Here is a 6,397-nt window from a genome sequence, read left to right on the forward strand (position 1 = left end):
GAAGTTACGCCGCAGCGGAGCTGGCGCTCGCCCGCCCCACGCTGCCCACCGGAGCCCGCTCACAGCCGGGGGCCGCCTCACGCCAGAGCCGAGACCCCGAGAGCGGCGGGTCCGGGCCGGGCACGGCCCTTGCCGTCCTCCCGCGGCACCTGCGAGCCCCGCGGCCCCTCAGCCCTCGCCGACCCTCGGGGGCTCGTTCACCGGCAGCCCGGCCCCGCGGCCCCGCAGCCCCTCAGTCCCCACCGGCTCTCGGTCACTCACCGCCGGCCCCTCACTCACAGCCGCCGCCCGCCTTTGTTGCCGCCGCGGCCGAGGCATTTAAGGCGCTGAGGCGGGGGGAGGCGGGGGCCGCCGCGCGGGGGAGGCGCCGCCAGCCCGGCAGCCTCGGCACGGGGCATCCTCCTCGCCCTCCTCATCCTCCGCCCCTCACGGCACAGCTGCGGGGAGGAGGAGCGGCTGCCCGGGAGCGACAGCCCCCGAGCCGCCCCCCAGCCCGGCCCGGGTGCGCCCGGGGAGCGGCGCCGGGCAGCGGGGCTCAGCCCCAGCGCAGGGGGCTCGCTCGGTGCCGCACACGGCCGGGACACGCACCCCGCACCTCATACCCCACACCCCGTACCCCACACCCCACACCCCGTACCCCACACCCCGCACTCCGTACCCCGCACCTCATACCCCACACCTCACACCCCGCACCCCGTACCCCACACCCCGCACCCCACACCTCACACCCCGCACCCCACACCTCACACCCCGCACCCCGTACCCCACACCTCATACCCCACACCTCACACCCCACACCCCGCACCTCATACCACACACCCCGTACCCCACACCTCACACCCCGTACCCCACACCCCGCACCCCACACCTCACACCCCGTACCCCACACCCCGCACCCCACACCCCGTACCCCGCACCCCACACCCCGTACCCCACACCCCGCACCCCACACCCCGCACCCGGAGCGCCTCGCTGCAGCCCCAGCGCCGGCCCTGCCTCCTGCTCTGCGGGGAAAAGCACAAAACACCATCGTAGCCCGTTACGGACACGGGCAGAGCCCCGCGCTGGCAGAGCTGCCAATCCCATCACTATGGGCTCATTTTGAATACACGCTGCAGATCCATCAATAGTTCATTAGCGAGCCGCAGGCAGCTTCCCCAGCACCTATTTCAGTGGTGCCCAGGGAGAGCCCTCCGGGCCATGGCTCCTCCAGCTCCTTCACCCCCAGGGATGCCACAGCTGGAAAATGGGGCACATGGCTACTGACTGCCTGCGACTGGCTACAGCCTTAAACTACTTTTGGCCTCCTCTCTGTCGAACAAAAGCACAAGCAGGGATCAGTGCATGCAGTACGTTTTGCCAAGCTATGTACTAATCAGGGTCCAGGCAAGGCAACCTGATTGTTGTGACCGTAAAAGCTCAAACTCTGAGCCCTGGCCAAGCAAGCCAGAACAAGTGCCCTGCTTAAATCAGTGCCAGTCCCCACTGGGGCTGCAGGACACGGTACCACTGTGCCTGTCTCGGCTGCTGTGCTTCCAGTGCTTAACTGGAAAGAGCAAGCAAGCTGTTTCTGGGGTTCATCCATGTTTTTCCAACTTGAAAGGAGTCAGCATCTGATGCGGGGTTATATCCTGCAAGTTTGTGTCCAAAATCAGCATCTCACTGTGCATTACTCCCAGCTTGGCTGCAGATGATGTTCCCTCGCACCATGTACCTCTCTGCTCTGGCTAGACAGAGCAAGGTCTTCACAAGGGCTTTCCAACACCAGAGAACATGAAACACCTGCAAGGATACATAAAGTATTACAAAATAAACACTCAGAAAATAAATAGCTTCCAGAGCTGTTGCAGCGTTCAGGTTCACACTGCAAGCGTGTGCACTCCCCAGGTTCTCCCGTTACGGCTGGAAGCAGCCTGAGCCAGGGGCTGGAGGAAGAGCTGATGGGGAGAGGCTTTGGTGTCTCCCGGTGCCTCTCCCTGGCTGCAGAGGGGCTGGATGGGATGTTCCTGATGCACTGCCCTGGAGAATCAGGGAGGCACAGCCTGCTTGCTTGGAGAAGGTGCAGGACTCAGGTCTTAGGTGGGTTTACACACCCCGTGCCCTTCAGAACCCTTGGCTGAGAGTGCTGCTCTTGGAACATGAGCGCTGAAGCTGTGGCTTCACAGCATGCAGACTCTTTCCTGGACAGACAAAGTGGTTTAGGACATTTAAAAGGTGGTTAAGCCTTGCATATGTGCTGAACCCGAAGGCAGATGAGTTCCTGCGGACATAGGTGAGATGGGCAGCTGGCCAGCCCACACTTACCACTAATTGGGGTATGTTTATGTGGATGTTTGCTCAGAAAGGTCTTAGCCTGGGCTGAGATCCTTCACTCAGCATCTTCTCAGTTTTTTTTGTACTTAGATCATGTGGAGGTAGGTACCTCCTGTGAGTGCAAGGAGCTGCACAAAAGCCCCCTGCCCTCCCCTTCAGGGCTTCAGATCAGGAACATGGGGCTTGCTTTCTGCCTCTTCCCTCTACCCACTCCCCTCTTGCACAAGTCCCCTTCTCACTGCTGCTTGGCTCCAGCTCAGATTCCCCTTGTGCTGTGCTTCTTGCAGAAAGAAGCATAATTTAACAATTTCACCTGCCTGGATAGTACAGAAATCCCCAAACCACTGTAACACTTCCCCAACATCCACACCCACAGACACTCACAAACTGCTCATCCCTCCCTTCTTGCTGTAAGGGGGTTTCAGATCATGAGGGTACCTGAACAGGGACCACCCATGGTGGAGAAAACCTTTCCCCTACCTTTGGAAACTCTTACAAAATCTGCAGATAACCTAAAGCAATGTGCTGGAGCCCAGGAGCCTCTGCAGGGTGAACCTCACCCACTCACCTTGCCATGCCCCCAGGCAAGCAGCAACAGGAGACCACAGGGGGAGTGAGGGAGAGCATCCAAATTCCGGAGGGCTGTGTTGAGCAGTGCTGGCTTTTTCAGGCTCATGACTCCTACCTTCCAGCAGAGTTTCCTTCTGGAGAACAAAGCTGGCACCAGAATCTTCATCCAAGTCATTTTTTCCTATGCTGCAGAGCAAGCACTTCAGGGAAAAGGGCTGGGAGTCATCGTCACCCCTCTCGATTTGTCACTCTAAAGAGACGGGCAGAGTCAGAATAACAGCATATAAAGGTGGCTCTTGTCCAAGCATGCTCTTCTCCTGTCCCAGCCACATCCCAGGCCAGTTCAGGGATTCCTGTACCACCCCCAGCATCAGCAGCTGCTGCTGTGTGTCCCTCCACTACTGATTTTCTGGGCTGTACGTGTGTGACATCCAGTCATGAATCAGTGGGGAAGGGGCACACTTAGCTGTGCAGTGCTGGAAACATCACAGAGCAGCACTCAGCTGCTCAATGAAGTGATTAATATTTATGCTCTGTGCCTGCTAATATTAGAAGTTTGAGAACAATTATTTTATGGGGCTTCTAAATGGAATCTTCCTCAAAGACTCCTTCCTTTACTGAGAGGCTCATAAAGGTGGGTTTGAGTGGATTTTATATGAAAAAATATTTTGCTACATCTTCAATTTCTTAGCTCTTTGCTTAAAGCTCTAATAGCTTTATGACAAAAAGTTGCCATCTCCTCGATTGCCTGACCTGACTGTCCTTGAACTGCAGGGAAACCACACGTGCTGGGCAGAGCAGTGGCAGGGAAGTCCCACCATGCTCAGGATGTGCAGGAATACCTTCACCCTTTGCAAAGGCAGAAATCTTCTCCAGAAGCTTCTGGCTTCTGTGCAGTGAAACCAGCTAACAAAAAAACACTGAAATTAATCTTAACACCCCACATTGTCCTTCCTTGCTGCCAAAACCTGCAGTCTTGATAGAGGTTTGTCTAACCTGGTCTTAAAAACAACTGATGGTGGAGATATGCCAACCTGTATCTTTTCCAGTCCTTATTTATCCTGAAGTTTGAAAGTTCCTCTCAATTTCTTTTCAAAAATATTATTGTAGTTTTCCCCTGTCCCCAGTGGGAGGCTGATTTACTGCCTTTCTCTGTGGTAGTGTTTTATACACTTAAAGGCTTAGCTGGTCTCCCTGGTCCTCATTCCTCTGGATTCACCAATGCCAGGTCATTCCTCCTCACAGGTCATGTTTCCAAGTCCTCCACTCTTCCTTTCTGCCCATCTCTGGTTCTTCCCCAGCCAGGCCTTATCTTTTGACATCTGTCCTGAAGCCTGCAAGTGGCTGCACTTCTGTATTCTTCATTTCATTTCATTTATTTTTCTCATAGTGGGAGTGTTGTTAGAGGCTCATGTTCAGCCCGAGCAAGGATTTTTTGGTAAGATCAGTGTCCTCCAGCCCCTGGCCAGGCTCCCCAGGCAGCAGCAGCAGCAGCAGCAGCAGCCAGACCCCTCCTCAGACAGGGATGTTGAGCAGAGGGGTGCACGATGCCACTTAGCCCTCTTGACCCTTGCACATGCTTTTCTCCTGGCCTCTTTAGCATCCCTGGATTCTTGCACAGGCAGGATGAATATTGTTCTCTGAATTCCCATGGGTGGACTTAGCAGGCAAAACTGAAGAAAACAAGAGTTAGACCATGGTGTTTCATCCCTTGGCCTGCTCCAGCCTCCTGGGGCTGAGCAAGCCCACAGAGCCCATGATTCATTATGCCTGTGTTGTATTTATCTCTTTGGTTGGGATGTTGCTATTCAATAAAAATATGACACATTTAAGTGTGGCAGAAACAGCACTCCCCAGGCAGCAGGAGCAAGGAGAAGGGAGGATGTATAACCCATGCTGGCACACACACAGCATATACACACAGCAACAATTAGACAGGTTCAATTGTCTCAGATCTCAGTTGCAGACGTTACAAATGCAAGTCTACACACAGCCCAAACTAAAACAGGCAGATCCCATCTTTTGGCTGGAAAATTCTGTGTCACTGAGTTGCCTCCCATGGAAGAAAGCAATATTTCACTCTGAGCTAGGATCCTGTCTGCAAACGAACGGGTCAGCACAAATCCCAGCAGCTTGTGGGCCACAGCTTCCTCTCCAATTCTTCCAGCACAAACACAGAGTTTAGGATGGCACAGCAGCTCATCATCCCTCATCTGTCAGAGGAAGGAGAGGGGGCCTGAGCCAGAGCTGGGATGTGGCTCAGCAGGGATGTCCTTGTGCTCAGCTCCCTGCCAGGGCAGCCCAAGTTTGCCTGTGTGCACAGCAGAGGGGTGAGGGCAGGGGGAAAGGTGTGAAGTCAAGTACAGCACACATTAAACACAGCAGTCAGTCTTTGCTCTGCTCAGACTCTGCATTTACCAGGCCCTGGCAGGATTCTTTGCACAGCCCAGGGCCTGGCAGGGCGTTGGAATCTTTGCAGAATGGGTGAAACCCAGTGTGGCAGGTCACGGCATCTGGGGCTTTCTCAGATGTGGTTTTTGGTCACAGGGAATGACCACATTGCTCCTCTGCCTCAGGGGCCCCACGCTGTGCTCTGGGCACAGCACAACCCCAAGTACACTGTTTTATCACCTCCCAGGGCTGTGATTATTATTTTACAGCAGTGGGGCAGAACAGCAAATGCACAGACACAGGTAACCCAGCCCCACTCACCTCCCACCTCCTCCCATGCTGGCACTGGAGAAGGTTGCTCTGAAGCCAGATCATGATGCACAGCAACGTGCCAGTGAGAAAAATCACACCACTCCCTTCACTGTTATGTTCCAGCCAAGCTAAAAATAAACTGTGGGTAGAATTTTCTTTGTTTTCTTCACACGGTAGAGAAGATTGGAGTCTGAACAATGAAGACCTAGAATGACTCCTGCAACCATCATCCATGATTATGTACATTGCTGATGTCTTCAGCTCTTTGAGACTATAAAGTGGGGAAGGAAATGGCACCAAGAGTTATTTAGGTAAGAGAAGAACTCATATACTTTTAAGCTTAACAGAATCAGATTATGAGTGACACTTTTCCCCTAACCCCTGCACATTATCTTGATCACGGTTAGAAAAAAAGAAAAGGGGGGTGGCCTGTTAGCCTTTCTACAAAGAAAATAAGGAAATCCTTTTCTGCAGAATCACAGAGGTTACACAACATCTGCAGGGGGGAACTTGAGGCCCTTGCTATTGCCACAGAACCTGCTGTCTTCCAAAGACCAATTTGTAGACTGGTTAAATTCAGAATGTAACTGAAACATCCTCAAATGATCATCTGAACATCTAAGGCAATGTCCTAATTCTGGAAGAAAGTCCAGTGTCACCTACCCTGTGAGCCATAAGCTACGAAGGCAGCAGCAGCAGGAGGCAGCTGGGATTTCCCAGCTGAAGTGAAGCTGTACAAGCAGAAAGGGAGTACTGGGAAGTTTTCACTAACTCATTTCCTGAAGGTAAGGCTGCTGCAGCCCCATCAGTG

At 53.8% G+C, this 6,397-nt stretch overlaps 1 protein-coding gene across 2 annotated transcripts in view; it reads right to left on the bottom strand.

Moving 5' to 3' along the window:
• ST6GAL1 (ST6 beta-galactoside alpha-2,6-sialyltransferase 1) overlaps positions 1–419 on the bottom strand; it is a 44,746-nt gene extending 44,327 nt beyond the window's left edge. For both annotated transcript variants that reach the window (XM_058843571.1, XM_058843573.1), the window contains exon 1: positions 262–419. The gene's annotated coding sequence lies outside the window, so the exon portion shown is untranslated. The remainder of the gene's footprint in view (positions 1–261) is intronic.
• Positions 420–6,397: the final 5,978 nt, after the last annotated feature.

Source organism: Poecile atricapillus, chromosome 8 (genome assembly GCF_030490865.1).
Source record: "Poecile atricapillus isolate bPoeAtr1 chromosome 8, bPoeAtr1.hap1, whole genome shotgun sequence".
NCBI classification, from domain to species: Eukaryota; Metazoa; Chordata; class Aves; order Passeriformes; family Paridae; genus Poecile; species Poecile atricapillus.